This window comes from Balaenoptera borealis (assembly GCF_965194805.1).
Source record: "Balaenoptera borealis genome assembly, chromosome: 13".
Classification (NCBI taxonomy): Eukaryota; Metazoa; Chordata; class Mammalia; order Artiodactyla; family Balaenopteridae; genus Balaenoptera; species Balaenoptera borealis.
The window spans coordinates 27,247,916-27,262,253 of record NC_138870.1 but is presented as its reverse complement, the minus strand read 5'-3'; the positions used below and the strand labels follow the sequence as shown (position 1 = coordinate 27,262,253).

The window sequence follows — 14,338 nt, the reverse complement described above, 5'->3', positions numbered from 1 at the left end:
GTAACAGGGATAAATATTGATTCTTTGACACATCGCTCAAATCCTTGATTGTGCTTGCTGGGTTCAGCTCCTGGTTTTGCTATTATCCTCCAGTTGTGTGACTATGGGAGAGTAACTTCACCTCTCTGGGCCCTAGTTCTTGATCTACAAAATTAGTATAATAACAGTACCTATCTCATGGCGTTGTAGTGAGCAATAAGCTTAACATATTTAAATCCTTAGAAGGCTACCTAGTATTAAAAGAAATTTCAGAGAGCTTTATTTGATATGAATATTTTATTGAGGGAGAAACCAGAAGCACAGAGGCATGTAGTTACAGGATGGCTTATAAAGTGAGCATGAGTAAGTTGTTTAACCTTTACAATGGTTATTACATTGGGAGTTCACAGACAGCAGGGGATTGGTTAAAAGTGATTATCTTATGCTATTTTAAGACGACGATTTAAGTTGATTATTAGAGGCATTTACAAGAAATAACCTGTTAAGTGTCACTTATGTTCGTGATATAAACTAGATGTGGTTTCGCTTATGCGGTCTAACTGGCTTGGTCAGCTTGGGGGATTTTCAAACCTGGTCTCCATTTATTTTATTTAAAAACTCCCCGACTTTTGGTCTTTCTGTCGGCAAGCTGAGAGTGTGAACCAATATGGTGTTACTCTCACTACCCCTTTGATGTAGTCCTTGGGATGGATGGTCATGTAATTGCTGTTACCGGCAGTTACATAGTCACCCTGGACACGGTCAGTGGGATCATTGAGTTCTTCCAGTTGTCTAATCCTGATGGATAACATTTGATGTGTGAGTAGTCGCTGAAAGACATTTAAACTCTTGAGAGGATACAAGGCACTAGGGAGGTTAATATAATGACTATGAGGAGAATAATAGCCAAGGATTGAAAGATTCTCCAGAGCAGAGAGTCCCAGGAGCCATGATTTAACCAACTAAAATAAGGGAAGAAGCATTGCCTATTTGATTAAAGATTGGCATCTGATCTTTAAGATCTTTTTGATATATTAACATAGAAACAACATTTTTTTTTACCAGTTACAGTACATGCACTTCTGTCTTGGGTGGTTAGGGTGTCTAAGGCTATGCAGTTGTCTAAAATAACTCTGGCTAAAGAATTTACAGATTCTTGCTATAACTGTAGAGATTTTGCAGAGGATAAGGTCTCTCCCAGTGAGGTTTAAGTGCAGTCTTTTGTTGGTATCTTTTCCAATAAACTGAGTCTCTAGGTTCTAATATATGGGGCACATTGTCTTCTTTTGGAAGCAGATCACAGAAAGCTTTATGGACCTGTGGAAATAAGCCTTTCAATATTGCATTAGTGCCTCATAGTACTGAACTATGTCGTGATTACTTAGGATGGGATAAACATGAGGATGTCTTATTTTAGGAGGTGGTGTTATAGGTAAGCTTCTATCTAGGTAGGCTTCTATATGGTGTGAGCAATCAAGTATTCAGTAAGAAGCATTTCTATGGAAACAAAAGAAAGGCAAAGATTAAAGATTAGTTGGAACAAATTATAAATGCAGTTGTTGAGTCTAGAGAGCAGCCAGTCGAGAAAATTTTTGGAGTTGAGCTCGGATTTTTAGATGAAGGTGGAATGAAGGTGGCAGTTTCAAACTGATAGATTTTCCTGGTTTGCAGTTTGAATGTCTTTGATGATGTCATCAGATGTTCTGCTGAGCTCTGAGTGGCCTACATAGAAGTAGGTATGAAGGTTGTCTTGTCTATACATGATCTGTTGTGACTTCTCTGAAGTCTATATCAAGACTGATAGCTTTTGCTTGTAGGGTTTGAGGAAAAGGACAGTTTTAGTTTTTACTTCAAGTCAGAAGGGTGGGAGAAAATTGAAAATATTAGTTTGGAGAGTCGTAGCCGGATATTGGAGAAAACTAGAAGAGTTCAGGACCCAGTCCAGTTTACAGTTAGATACAAAACCTCAAAGACAATAAACAGGACTCGAATTTGATTATGAATATGCCAAAATTTTCTGTTTAAACATAATTTTTCTCTCTGTAGTCACCTCATTTTTACCAAAGATAATCATAAGTAATTTGTTTGTAAAATAAGTCGTCTCTTTAAACTTGGCTTGTTATTTACATAAGTGCAACAAGAATAGTGATTTTATGCACATTCTCAAATACGATACTCCAGTCAAAGCTTTGGTAATATCCAAGGGGCTTTATTGGCTCCATAAAGTCAACTTTAGATCCTTAAAACTGTCTTTATAAGTAAACTCAGGTTAGATCTTTAAAAGCCTCTTTATGCTAAGAAGGCAAGCCAAGGACTTGTCCAGTTGTGTCCTGTTACAAAGAGAACAGATTCTTATTGAATTTATGCAAATATCTATATTGCCATGAAAATAAGAATACTCAGTAAGGGTTTTTTTTTTTTTTTTTTTTAGTTTGTTTGTTTTAATTCCGAAGGGATCAGGTAAGGAGAAAAAGTAAATGTTTCATTTTTGCTTACAAAAGTATACTTTACCAAATTGTTTTAAGTTTAGATAGCTTAGAAGGAGAGGGAAAAAAGGGTTCTTTAAATCTGGAAGACAAGCATTGAAGAACTGACAGTGTTTCAAACAAAGTCATAAAAGTTATAATTATTTTCATCAGTTCATTTGGTCCCATGTAATTAATCCTTGTTTTGCTTGATCTTGGGTTAGCAGTTTTATGAATTAAGCAGTTTCTCCATTAGAGTTCTAGATATTCTTACTCAGTTTAGTGATATGAGCTTCAAGTTATCAGAAGCCTGTATTCCAGAGTACTTGTCAGGGTCCTTTCCATGAATCTCCATAAAGACAAAGCATTTTGGCTTGTAGTTGATTGTAAATGCTTTACTGTGAAGCAAAACTTAGTTACCTATTCAGCCAAAGTGACAAAAGATTTCAAAAGCCAATACAGAAAGTTACATAGTTAACTATGTAACTTTCTTTGTAACTTTTGTAAAGTTACAAAGTTACAAAACAAAACCAAAAAAACCTTACCTCTTGTAATGTTGTAAAGATTCAGTTTTCCTAAGTAGTTAAGGACCTGATAAAGATAACATGAAGCACAGGAAATTATTTTGCTAAGACACAGAATCTTTAGTTCCTAGACAGTTTACACAAAAGGTAAAGAAAAACCTTTTATAAAACAGTAAGTCTCCTACATACAAACAAGTTCTGTTCTGAGAACGCGTTTGTAAGACCAATTTGTTCATAAGTCCAACAAAGTTAGCCTAGGTACCCAACTAACACAATTGACTGTATACTGCTGCTTTTACGCTTACTTCCGGACATCCTGGGCTTGAAATAAAGATACTGTACTACTGTACTCTATACAGTACTGTACAGTAAAGTACGCAAAAACACAACCCTTGTAGAGGATGCACACATGTGACTATGTATGCCAGACACGTGAACTAACTTATGTGATTGGACATGCGAATGCACGTTCGCATCTTTGAAAGTTCGCAACTTGAGGGTTCATATGTAGGGGACTTACTGTATCTTATTAAGAGCAGACCAATAATTTAAGAAACTTTGTGCTTTTAACACAGAGGGGAAAAACGTTCTAGTTTGTTTCAGTTTATTACTGAGCTCATTTTTTAAAACCCTTATAAATAAATCCATTTAATTTTAGCTAACTTTGACCTTCCAACATAAAATTTCTAAATAAGCACTTTCTATATCCATTTAGAGTTTGTGTTATTCCTTTCCTCTTTCTCATTCTGGAATGAACAGTAATTTTACTTTACAAAATTACTGTACAAAATTACTCTCTTTTTTCCATAACAAAAATACAACCTATATTCTTTGCATGCTCTTCTTGTAAAAGTACATCCCATTTTCTTCTCATACTTTGTATACAAAGTTGTTTTCTTTCATTATTGTTTCTCGTATTTTATTTTTATATATTGATTATAAATTTTAACCTTTATTAACGTTTATTTTCCAGTGAAAACTAGGAAGCATGAAGTTGTGAACTGTCATAATAGCAGCATCCTATAGTAGATTAGCAAATTCATGAATGCATAATTACAAAAAATTATATTTTTTAGAGATGTTTTCTCACAGTACAATTTTTTCTTACAGTTGTGTGGAGATATAATTGACATACAGCACTGTGTAAGTCTGAAATGTACAGCATAATGACTTACATACACAATAAGTTTAGTGAACATCTATTGTCTTATACAGATACAAAATTAAAGAAATAGAAAAAAAGGTTTTTTTTCTTATGATAACTCTTAGAAATTATTCTCATAACAGCTTTCATATGTAACATACAGCAGGGTTAATTATATTTATCATGTTGTGCATTATATCCCTAGTACTTATTTATCTTATAACTGGAAGTTTGTAGCTTTTGACTGCCTTCATCCAATTCCTCCTGCCTCTGGTAACCACAAATCTGATCTCTTTTTCTGTGAATTTGTTTGCTGTTTGTTTTTGAAGTATAATTAACCTACAACACTATGTTAGTTACTGTTACACAACATAGTGATTCAGTATTTCTATACATTTCAAAATGATAACCATGATAAATCTAGTTACAGTGTCACCATACAAAGATATTATATAGTTGTTGACTGTATTCGCCACACTGTACATTTCATACCCATGACTCATTTATTTTGCAGCTGGAAGTTTTGTACCTCTTAATCTTCCTCACCTATTTTTTTTCTGCCCCCCATCCCCTCCCTTCTGGCAACCAGCTCTTTGTTCTCTGTATCTATAACTATTTCTGTTTTGTTTGTTCAGTTTTGTTTTTTAGATTCCACGTGTAAGTGAAATCATACTGTATTTGTCTTTCTCTGTCTGACTTACTTCACTTAGGATAATGCCCTGTAGGTCCATCCATATTGTCGCAAATGGCTAGATTTCATTCTTTTTAATGGCTAAGTAATATTCCATTTTAAAATATATATCACGTCTTCTTTATCCATTCATATGTTGATGGGTGCTTAGGTCGCGTCCATGTCTTGGCTATTGTTAAGTAATGCTGCAGTACCAACATAGGGGTGCATATATCTTTTTGAATTAGTGTTTCTGTTTTCTGTGGATAAATACCCAGCAGTGGAATTGCTGGATCATATGGTAGTTCTATTTTTAATTTCTTAAGGAATCTCCATACTGTTTTGCATAGTGGCTGCACCAATTTACATTCTCACCAACAGTGCACAAGGGTTCCCTTTTCTCCACATCCTTGCCTACACTTGTTATTTGTTGTTTTTTTGATAATAGCCATTCTGATAGGTGTGAAGTGATATCCTTCTGGTTTTGGTTTGCATTTCCCTGATGATTAGTGATATTGAACATCTTTTCATGTATCTGTTGGCTGTCTGTGTGTCTTCTTTGGAAAAATATCTATTCAGTTCCACTGCTCATTTTTTAATCGAGTTGTTTGTTTTTTTTAATGTTGAATTGTATGAGTTCTTTGTATATTTTGGATATTAACCCCTTATCAGATATACTGTTTGCAAATATCTTTATATTCAGTAGATGGCCTTTTTGTTTTGTTGATCATTTCCCTTGCTGTGCAAAACCTTTTTAGTTTGATGTATATAGTCCCACTTGTTTATTTTTGCTTTTGTTTCCTTTGCCTGAGGAGACATACCCCAAAATATTGCTAAGACCAATGTCAAAGAGCATACTGCCTATATTTTCTTCTAGGAATTTTATGGTTTCAGGTCTTACATTAAAGTCTCTAATCCTTTTTTTTTTTTTTTTTGCTGCGTTGGGTCTTTGTTGCTGTGTGCGGGATTTCTCTAGTTGCGGTGAGTGGGGGCTACTCTTCGTTGTGGTGCCACGGGCTTCTCATTGCGGTGGCTTCTCTTGTTGCAGAGCACGGGCTCTAGGTGGACGGGCTTCAGTAGTTGTGGCTCGCGGGCTCTAGAGCACAGGCTCAGTAGTTGTGGCGCACAGGCTTAGTTGCTCCACAGCATGTGGGATCTTCCTGGACCAGGGCTCGAACCTGTGTCCCCTGTATTGGCAGGCAGATTCTTAACCACTGTGCTACCAGGGAAGCCCCTCTAATTCATTTTGAGTTTATTTTTAATATATGGTGTGAGAAAATGTTCTAATTTTATTCCTTTACATGTAGCTTCCAGTTTTCCCAGGAACACGTACTAGAGAGACTGTCTTTTCCACATTGTATATTCTTGCCTCCTTTGTCATAGATTAATTGACCAGAAATGTATATTTCTGGGCTCTCTATTCTGTTCCATTAATCTATGCTTCTGTTTTTGTGCCAGTATCATACTCTTCTGATTTCTGTAGCTTTGTAGTATAGTTTGAAATCAGGAAGCATGATACCTCCATCTGTGACCTTCTTACTCAGGATTATTTTGGCTATTGGAGGGTCTTTTATGTTTCCATACAAAATTTAGGATTATATTTTCTAGTTCTGTGAAGAATGCCATTGGTATTTTGATAGGGATTGCACTGAATCTGTAGATTGCCTTGAGTAGTAAGGTCATTTTAACATTTTTAATTCTTTCAATTCATGAACACAGTGTATCTTTCCATCTATTTGTGTCGTCTTCAATTTCTTTCATCAGTGCCTTATAGTTTTCTGAGTACAGATCTTTTACCCCCTTAGTTATATTTATTCCTAGGTATTTTATTCTTTTTGATGCAGTTGTAAATGGGATTGTTTTCTTAATTTCTCTGTCTGATAGTTCATTGTTAGTATACAGAAATGCAACAGATTTCTGTATATTTATTTGTATCTTGCAACTTTACTGAATTCATTGATGAATAATGGTAGGATTTTGGACAGTGTCTTCTGGGTTTTCTATGTGTAGTATCATGTCATCTGCAAACAGTGATGGTTTTACTTCTTCCTTTCTGATTTGGATTCCTTTTATTTCCTTTTCTTGTCTGATTGCTGTGGCTAGGACTTCCAATACTATGTTGAATAGAAGTGGTGAGAGTGAGCATCCTTGTCTTGTTTCTTATCTTAGAGGAGATGCCTTCAGCTTTTCACTGTTGAGTATGATGTTAGATGTGGGCTTGTCATATATGGCCTTTATTATGTTGAGGTATATTTCCTCTGTACCCACTTTGTTGAGAGTTTTTTATCATTATGATTGTTGGATTTTGTCAAAAGCTTTTTCTGCATCTATTGAGATGATATGATTTTCTTCTTCAATTTGTTAATGTGGTGTATCACATTAATTGCTTTGTGGATATTGAAACATTCAAGGATGAGATTGGTTTAATCTCATCCCTGGGTTAAATCCCTATTGATCATAGTGTGTGACCCTTTTCATGTATTGTTGAATTCAGCTTGCTAATATTTTGTTGAGGATTTTTGTGTTTATGTTCATCATTGATATTGGCCTGTAATTTTCTTTTTTTGTGATATCTTTGTCTGGTTTGGGTATCAGAGTGATGCTGGCCTCACAGAATGAGTTTGGAAGCATTCCTCCTTCTGCAGTTTTTTGGAATAATTTGAGAAGGACAGGTGTTAACTTTTTTCAAAATGTTTCGTAGAATTCACCTGTAAAGCCATCTGGTCCTGAACTTTTGGGAGGTTTTTAAATTACTGATTCAACTTCATTCACATTCATAATTGACCTGTTCATATTTTCAATAGTACAGTTTTTTAATCTAGCAAAAGACATGTTTATTATAACGCCAAGTAGCTTTTATCTGTAAAAATTAAGAAGCCAAAAACTTCTGATAAATTTATGTTTAGCAATTAATGTTTCAGTATATTATCTTATTTGGAAATGATCTAGATATGATATAATAGATAATGAATATCCATCATTTAAGTTAACTTAGTATAAACTTTTATCTTACATCTATTTAATTTACTTGTTTTTAGTAAGTATGCTTGGATTAAACATTAAACAGCTAATCATCATCTTATATTGTTTTTCTTGCTGCCAAATTTTGTAATGTAGAGATAGCACGAGCTTATTTTACTAGTAAACCTGGGTAGAAATGTTTGTATATTTGCATTATATTTAATGATGACAGCCCTGAGGACAAGCCTATTTTATTAAACCAGTACATTTCAATTAGCTTTTATTTACCAAAAATCATTCCAGATCACACAAACTTGAAAAGCATTTGGATTGGTTTCTATATTTCTGAGAGTTTTAAGAGCACTTAATTTATATAAGTGCTTATTTTCCTTTAAGCAGATTAAATAGAGCTCTTTAAAAAATATCACAGACCATACATGAATTCGTATATACATAAATATATAGACAGACACAAACAGATTGTATAATTTTCATTTTTAAATTTTAACCATGTGTCAGGCACAGTAATATAAAACTCAAAAGAATAGCTGGATCCAAATTATTTCTGGCAGATGGAATAAATTAAGGTTACCTGCTTATGGCTAGAACTTTTTACCAAAATTTTTTTTATTTGTGTGCTGTAAGAATTCTTTTAGAGAAGCTATTTTTGGAGTTATTTTGTCTTTTAGAAGCTTTTGCCTACCATTGTCTCTGAGAAGTTTGGAATATTCTCTTTTTAAGGGTGTCCCTAAAGTGGACTATCTTATCTAAATTAAAGGTTCCACAAAGTGGCTACTGCAATTCCAGTCGTCCTTCATAAAGTTCACCCATTTTTCCAAAAGGCACAAGATCCTGGTCTGTGATTTGGACCAGGTGGAACCCATCTTCACCTTAGATTCTCTAGGACATCTTAACTCTGAGGGGTCCTGTTTTTGAACAGCTGTTCTGAAACACAGGGAATTACACTTCCCTCTCTTTTTCAACAGAATAGGGTGACTTATCAAAAAGTTTCAACAATAGTTGCGCAATAAAATTGGCGAGCTCAACACGAAAGGGAGTGAAGCTTGGATTCAAGAGAGGTTTACTGTGAAACTTCTTGGTCAGTGAGAAAACAGTGAGCATAATGGGCTCCATGAATACTGGCACTTGTTTACTCACCAGCCTCTTGACTAATCAGGGATCTTCTGTAGGTCCCACTTCTGACACCAAAAACTGTCAAGAGAAAATTCAGAGAGATTTATTTGATATGAATATTTTATTGAATGAGAAATAAGCTATTCGTGAACAGAGAGACTTCAAACTGAAAGTGGTTAGAAGCTCAGAGGCATGTAGTTACAGGATGGTTTATAAAGTGAGAATGAGGAAGTTGTTTAACATTTACGATGATTGGTTGTTACAGTGGGAGTTTACAGATGACAGGAGACTGGTTAAAAGTGTTTATCTTATACTATTTTAGAAGATAATTTAAGTTCTGCTTATTGTTATCAGAGACATATACAAGAAATAATCTGTTACCTTTTGCTTATGTTCATGAAATAAGCTATCAATAGATTAAGTTTAACTTATGCAGCCTAACTGGTTTTGTTTGCTTGGAGGATTTTCAAGCTTGGTCTCCATTTTATTTTACTTTAACACTAGCAAATAATAAACACCACTAAATGTTAGTTATTGTTATTATTGGTTATTTCACACCAGAAATTGTGCTGAAAATTACAGTTATAATGGCAATTGCTTCTCTCCAGGAGCTTTCAGTCCATTATTATTCCCATGTAAAAAAGTTAAGGCTAAGGAGAACAATCACTATAATCTACTGAATGCCTTCTAAAACAGTAGGATTTGACATTTGCGTTATATCTCATAAACTTCTGGCCCTTGGTTCACAGTCAGTTTTCATAAAAGGGAAATCTGTTGATTCTCCTTTGTGTAGACTCAGACTTGTGTAGAGTCCTGAGAAAAGTATCTTGCTTTAGTTCTTGGCGAAACTTTTACACCTCATCCAAACAGAATATCCTTTCTGTCAGTAAAGACAGAGTAGGTTAAGGGTGCAAGTTAGGAAAACAGACTACATGGGTTCTATACATACACCTAACATTTACTAGTTATACAATCTTGAGCAAATGTTATAACTTATCTGGGATTCAGTTTTCTCATCTGTAAATGGAAGATGATGATATTATTACCTACCTTACTGAACTGCTGTGAAGATTAAAAGCCAGTACATGTAAATTCCATAAAACAGTGCTTGGCACATAGTAAGTATTCATTTACGTTAGTTATTAATGTTATATCATATCTACCATGGAAAGCACTGTAACAAGGAATATGTTACCTAATACCTGACCTTTTTTCTAAGACCTAGCTTAATTCCTGCTCTTAGTTCCAATCTCTATTCTAAGGCTCCTTGAGGGTTCCATGCAAATGATCCTATGAACTCTTGGGACCAGAATCAAGTCTTTTGTCTCTTTGTACCCACAGTTCCTTATTTTTAGGAGTTACTATTCAGTTAAGCATGTATTTAAAGAGGACATGTGGCCTGTGAAGCACTATGCTGATGATTGTTGGAAATAACTAGCATAAAAGAGATTTAGTCTTATGGGACTAGCACAAAACAAGTATATGAATAAATATAATCTAGGTATAATAATACCACAAAAGCTGGATTTACAAATGGGAGGAAATGCATTCAAGAGGGAGTACAGGAATTTCCCTGGTGGCTCAGTGGTTGAGAATCCGTTTGCCAATGCAGGGGACACGAGTTTGATCCCTGGTCCGGGAAGGTCCCACATGCCGCGGAGCAACTAAGCCTATGCGCCACAACTACTGAGCCTGTGCTCTAGAGCCCACAAGCCACAACTACTGAGCCTGCATGCCACGACTACTGAAGCCTATGCACCTAGAGCCCGTGCTCTGCAACAAGAGAAGCCACCGCAATGAGAAGCCTGCGCACCGCAACGAAGAGTAGCCCCTGCTCGCCTCAACTAGAGAAAGCCCACATGCAGCAACAAAGACCCAATGCAGCCAAAAATAAATAAATAAATTAATTAATTTTTTTAAAAAGGAGTATAATAATAAGAGCAAAGCCTTGATGAACAGGAAAGTTAGGAATATATGAGAAGACCAGAAAATAGTATTTCTATTTGGCTGGAGAATACAATATGAATAGTGTAATAGTAAGACATAAAGCCAGATAATTAGGAGCAGAACCTTGGCCACCAAAATGAAATAAGAGTGTTTAATTCTGTAACATGGGAAGCTATCAAAGGTTTTGGAACTCTTGGGAGCAGAGGGAGAGTTGAATTAGGGAGCAATTAAGAATAAGAAGACAGGAAACTTTTAAAATTTTGGAAAGGAGTAAGGAGAGCCCAAACTAGGAGACATATGTGAAGATGTTCTTGCAGAATTCATTCTGGTAAAAGAGAATTGGAATGTCCATCACTGGGAGAGGTGCCATGGAATGTTATGCAGCTATTAGAAAAGTAAAGAGTATATGTGTATATATTCACATGGATGGAACTTGAAAACATAGTGCTTAGTGAAAAAAAGAGGAAACGAATATATTAAGAAAAATTATCCAAAAACTGGAATTAAAACAAAAAGATGACCCTATGACCTTCATTGTCATACTAGAGTGTTGTCTCCCATGTAAAGGTCCACATTTGCCTTTAGGATAATATTTTCTAACCTTTTTTGGGATGAGATAGTCAGACTGACAGTTGTTCAGCAGGCTATTTCTGGGTTACCTTGGGTTTCTGTTACTTTGGTAACAAGGTAAGGAGCTTGATCCAGAATAGCAGTCAACTGTTTTACTAAGTGCACTGTTAAGTACACAGGAATGGGACTTCTCCGTGATGGAAAACTGCTTGGTTTACATCCTTGCATAAGTTCCTAACCTCTTCACTGGACCAGCACTTTGAGTAGCACTGCCTTGGAGAATCCTTTGAATCTGTGATATGGTGAACAATTTTGAATTAGGGGAGCAAGGAAAGGCAAAAATTAAAAATTACTGTAAAGTTTTTAGCTTCGTTGACCAGGAGAATGGTGATATCATTAGATAATTGTGGAGGAGTAAGTATCTTTTCAGGAAAATTAATCAGAACATCCAGTTGAAATAGGCAGTTAGAAATATAATTTAAAACATTTTTAATTCAGTTTATTTAAACTAAAAAAACCCCAACAATTAACCCATTTCTCCCACCCCCCACCTCTGAGAACCACCAATCTGTTTTCGGTAGCTATGAACTTTTGTTTGGGGGTTTTTTGTTCTTAGACTTCACATATAAGAGAAGTCATATGGTATCTGTCTTTCTCTGTCTGACTTATTTCACTTAGCATAATGCTCTCTAGGTCCATCCATGTTGTTGCAAATGGCAAGATTTCATTCTTTTTTATGGCTGAATAATATTCCACTGTATATATACCACATCTTCTTTATACATTCATCCACTGATGGACACTTTTGTTATTTCCATATTTTGGCTATTGTAAATAACGTTGCAGTAAACATGGGAGTGCAGATACCTTTTCAAATAGTATTTTCATATTCTTTGGATAAATACCCAGAAGTAGAATTGCTGGATCATATGGTAGTTCTATTTTTAATTTTTTGAGGAACCTTTATACTGTTTTCCATAGCACCTACACCGATTTACATTCCCACCAACAGTGCACAAGGATTCCCATTTCTCCACATCCTTGCCAACACTTGTTATTTGTTTTCTTTTTGATAATAGCCATTCTGACAGGTGTGAGGCGATATTGTGATTTTGATTTGTATTTTTCTGATGATTAGTGATATTGAGCATCTTTTCATGTATTGGTCATCTGTGTGTCTTCCTCGGAAAAATATAATTTTTAATTTGAAAGAGATATCAAGGAGTAAGTCTAAGATTAGGAGTAAACTCCTTATAGATAGTAGGTGAAGCCATGGTTAAGTTTAAGGAAGAGGATATAGAGAGAAGAAAAGGAGACCAAAGACCAAATTTTATGCAACACTTACATTAGAAGCAGACCAATTTGCCCAAAGTCATTTCTTTGTTAGATTAATTTACCGTATAATTGATTGGCTAAATATTAATAAGTTGTTTCTTTTAACTATAAAATTTAGAGCAATTCATACTGGGTGAGATATCTATCTCTCCTCCCACACCCACACCCTTTTTTTTAACAGCTTTTGAAGATTTGTTTAGTTTTAGCTGACCACTTTTCATTTTTGTCTTGAGAACTGAGACCACCTGTGTTAACCTTTGGGATTGAGAACTAAGATTGCTTATGTCAATATAACTTTTTGCTCCTGGAAATTTTTGCAGTTTATCTAAGTAAACATTTGGTTATTAGGATAAACATTTTGATTGTTAGGGCGAACATTATATCTATCAGGATAGATTATTCATGAGGCTTACTTCAAGACCCCATGTCCATCATTCTTAAACCGTTACATCACAAATTTTGCCTAATCCTATCCCATTCCCCATCTTGGAGGGGGAGAACCCTCTTAAACTACTTGAGCTTTCATCCCCAAATCCTGAATGTACTCTTCCCTACCTTTCCCCTATTAAGACACCATCAAAACCCTGTTAAACCCTCACTGCAGCGAATTTAATAAACTTGCTTTGTTTGACCAACAGGCTTTTTGGATGGTCTTTGTGAGCCATTTAATAGTTCTCATAGCAGCATATTAAGAAATATTTAATTTGTTTCTATCCCGGCTCTCTGCTAGTGCTGCTGTAGGGAACTGGAACAGAAAGAGGAAACCCTTTATTCTGTGGAACACATGGCACAGCCTGAGCTCAGAGAAGAGACCAAGAACAAAATGGAAAAGACTGAGAGGAAGAGGGAGGGGGGAGAAAAAAGGGTGTTATCATGGAAAGAAGAAAACATTTAAAATATAGCTGAAATCTGTATAAAGGAAAATATAAGAGGAGTGATTGTGGAATTTGAGTTTTCTCTTTTTCAAGCTAAAATGCTTTTAGCTTGGTCTTGTTTCGCGAATGCTGGTAGAAGACTAAAGGCTTGGGTCTTGGGTCAGAGACCCTAAGGACTTTATTATTCATTGCACAACAAGCAGCATGAGCATTAGCATGTTTATGTCACTTCCCCTTGACCTCCAAGACACACGCCAGCAACACAGAGGGCCAAGTTGGATACCTACACAAAGGGCAGGTTGTGTTATAGGAGACAGACTCTGAATTTGGGGACTCTGCATTTTATATCAAGCAGTAAGCAACCTCTTTGTTCTGGAGGGAGACATTATCTCACAGTGTTGCTCATTGTAAACACAACCCTGAGAGTGGCCCAGATAGAGTGTCAGGGCCTTGTAATCTTGTCATTCCCAGCAAGAATGGTAAGACCATGAAAAACCTGTAGAGAACTGCCTTTCCCAACATTTCACCTTTTGGCCCTACCACCTTGGCTTCTGACAAATTATCACATGAGTATGACGCTTCTTCACCACGCTGATTCATTTAATCAGCGGAGGCTAGGACCAAATGTATTCAATTTGTGTTATACAGCAATCAACTAAGACTATTAATATTGCTCCCAAAAGGAGGATGAGGCCAACTGGCAATATTGACTTCAGCTATGACTCCAGAGTCCC

The 14,338-nt window shown here is 35.7% G+C and overlaps 1 protein-coding gene across 7 annotated transcripts in view; it reads left to right on the top strand.

Moving 5' to 3' along the window:
* Positions 1 to 14,338, top strand: part of AMN1 (antagonist of mitotic exit network 1 homolog) — a 62,468-nt gene that overhangs the window by 524 nt on the left and 47,606 nt on the right. The window lies entirely within an intron of this gene.